We start from the raw sequence: 3370 nt of genomic DNA on the forward strand, positions 1-3370 counted from the left end.
GAACCAGGAGGGTCCCCCTTTGTTGTGTGCTGTGACCAGTGCAGCCTGCCAGGAGCCCAGGCACGGGGCAGGATGGCTGTCTGGAGTCCACGCCACTCCCAGCAGCCACAGAATCCTGGCTAGATTAGCTGGCCTCTCCTGCCTCCGTTTCCTCCTCTACTGAGTAGTTGTAATAAAGGCACCTCCTTCACAGAGGTGCTCTGAGGCCCCAGGAGCGATGCTTGCCTCAGTGGATCCCGCTCTCATCATCATCACCACATCACCGTTGACACCATGCTCCAGAGAACCACGGCCTGAAATCACCTTTGCTCTCATGAAGGACCTGTGCACTTCGATCTCTCACTGCCCATATCTAGATCAAGGGGATATACGTCTTGATATACAGACAAATAGACAGACAGACAGACTTATGTATCTGTGTGAAGGGACGCTTTCCTGCAGCCCTCCTGCCCCCATGGATGGTGGTAAGAGGGCAGGACTGAGCGAGCTCAGGATCTTCTCCCAGCAGTGTAGCCAACATCAGAGGCTCTGGACGCAGCTCTCTAAAAATAGGATGACTTTGGTTGGCAACAACTAAATTGAATATTCCAAAATAAGTAACATCATTTTGAATTTTTATGAGTGTGTAGTAATTAACTGTATCAATGGTGCACAGTGTGATATTTTAACACATGCACACACTTCACAGTGACCAAATCAGAATCATCTGCATTTCCGTCTCCTTATCATTTCTTTAGGTTCAGGAGCCTTCACGCTCCTCTCTTCTAGAACTTTGTAAAATATGTACCAGGCTTTTGTCACCTGCAGCTGTGCCACTTCTGGGATCACCAGAATCTACTCTGCCTAACCGTTCTGGAACCTGCCCCCTCTAGCCTCTGGCGATCACTCAAGCAGACCGTTTTATCTTCCCCTTATGAGACAGAATATGTCTATTGGTGTTGCTGACTCAGGTTTATTTCACAACATAACATCCCCACTTCTGTTATTCTTTCTGCAGATGATGGGATTTCATTCTTTTTTGCAGCTGAGTAATACTCCCATTTATATACGGCTACATTTTCTTCATCCAGCCACCTGTTGCTGGGCCCCTAGGCCGACTGCATCCCCAGCTATGGTGAATAGTGTCTCAGCAAGCACAGGAGTGCTGGTGTCTCTTTGGTGTGCTGATCCATATCCTGCGGTTTACACCCAGAGTGGGGATGGCAGGGCCATGTGGAGTGACACCTTGGTTCCCTTTCTCACCTCCTCACCAGCAGTCACCACTGTTTTGAAATCACTGCTCTAACCAGTGGAGACGTCTCTCCTTGAGTATGGGTTTGCGTTTCCCTGATGGAAGATGACGTTGAGCATCTCCCCATATATTCTTTAGCCATTTGTATTTATTCCTCTGAGCGATATCTCTCAGGTGGCTCGCCTGTTGGTAAGTGAATTACTTGGACTTCTTTACGACTCTGGGTCTTCACTACCCCATATGAGCCCCCTGGCAGAGGTAACTGGCAGGTCCCCCTCCCTGTGGCCTGCTGCCTCCTGCCTGTGGAGCGTGTAGGTGGACTCAGTCGGCCCGCGCCCTCTCCTTGCTGTGGCTGGGCAGTCTTCACAGTGTGGGCTGACCCTGCCTGTCTGCTCCTGTCCTCTGTGATCTGGGGCCTTTCCAACGGGTCATTTCCTGCGCCGCTGTCTTGAAGCCTTTCCTCCGGTTCTTCTAGCGGTTCCAGAGTTCCCAGCTTTCCATTTAGGGCTTGCATCCGTTTCGTGTTGATTCTTGTGCAGGCTGAGGGGCAGGGTCAGTCCTGCCTGTGGACACCCACATTTCCCAGCTCCACTGTTTTTCCTTTTGGTGGTACCGGGGCCTCGCAGACGCCAAGAGGGTGCGGCGTCCCCTGCCCTCTTGCCCGCTTTGTTGAAGGCTGTCCATCTCCAGTGTGGCTGCCCGAGGATCAGTCAGCTGGGGGTGGGCATGTTTCTGGCCACTCTGCTCTGGTCCACCCGTCTCTCTGTTTTTATCCTGGTGCTGTGTGGTTCAGGTCATCGTGGCCTGGGGTGTCTTGAACCAGGTATTGTGAGGCCTGCAGCTTTGCTTTTCCATGCAGGATTGCTTTGGTTATTTTGGTCTTTTGTGTTTCTTTATGAATTTTAAGATTTTTTCCTAGTTCTGTGAAGAAGGTCATTGGTATTTTGATGGCGATTGCAGTGAATCTGTAAACCATCACTGGGTAACATGGATATTTTAACAATATTAATATTTTTGACCCATGAACACAAGAGGTCTTTCCATTTGTGTATGTTGTGTGGTGTGTGTGTGTTACTCAATTTATTTTTGCAATATTTTGCAATTTTCATCATAGAAGTTTTTTACTTCCTTGGCTAAATTTATTCCTAGGTTTTTTTGTTTTTGCTTTCACAGTTATTGAGATTGGTATTGTTTTCATGATTTCCTTCTCAGCAAGTTCATTTCTGGTGTATAAAAATGTCAGTGGTGTTGGTATGCTGGCTTTGTATACTGCAACTTGACTGAATCCACTGACCCGTTCTGATCGCCCTCGGGGGAGTCTTTAGCTTTTTCTAGATGCAGAATCACATTCATGGTGATCAGGGACAACTTGACCTCCTCCCTTCACAGGTGCATGGTTGGTATTTCTTTCTATTGCCCAGTTGCTCTGGCTACAACTTCCAGTGCCATATTAATAAGACTAGAGAGATGGACGTGCTTGCATTGCCCCAGATCTCAGAGAAACTGGCCACGTTTTCATCATTTGATATGATGTTGGCTGTGGGATTCTTTGTTATATTGAGGTATGATCCTTCTATACCTAATTTTTTCAGGGTTTTTAATCTTGAAGTGGTGCTGAATTTTATTGAAAGCTTTTTCTGTATCTATTGACGTGAATTTGATTTTATCCTTCACTCTGTTGATTGATATGTTGTCTGTTGATCTGTGTGTGTTGAATCATCCTTGCTTCATTAGGAGGAAACCAACTGTTTTGACTTGTTCTTGGATTCCATGTGCTTGCATTTTGTTGACCTGTCTGCATCCATGGACATTGGTCTACAGTGCTCAGTTTTGCTTTGTTTCTGTCTATGGACACCAGGACAATTCTGGCCTCATAGGACCAGTTTGGAAAGGTTTCCTCCCTTTCAATTCTTTGAAATAGTTTAAGAATCGGCATTATTTCTTCAAGTGTTGAGTAAAATTCAGAGTGAAGCAGCTTGGTCCAGAGCTCTTTTTTGGCAAACGCTTTGTTACACATTTCATCTTATTACTTATTTTTCATCTGTTCAGGTTTTGTGTGTCTTCATGTTTCAATTTTTGGTAAGTTCCATATTTCTGCAAACTTATCCATTAATTTCTAGATTTTACAATTTGTTAGCC

Source organism: Spermophilus citellus (genome assembly GCF_964194105.1).
Source record: "Spermophilus citellus genome assembly, chromosome: 7".
Taxonomy (NCBI): Eukaryota; Metazoa; Chordata; class Mammalia; order Rodentia; family Sciuridae; genus Spermophilus; species Spermophilus citellus.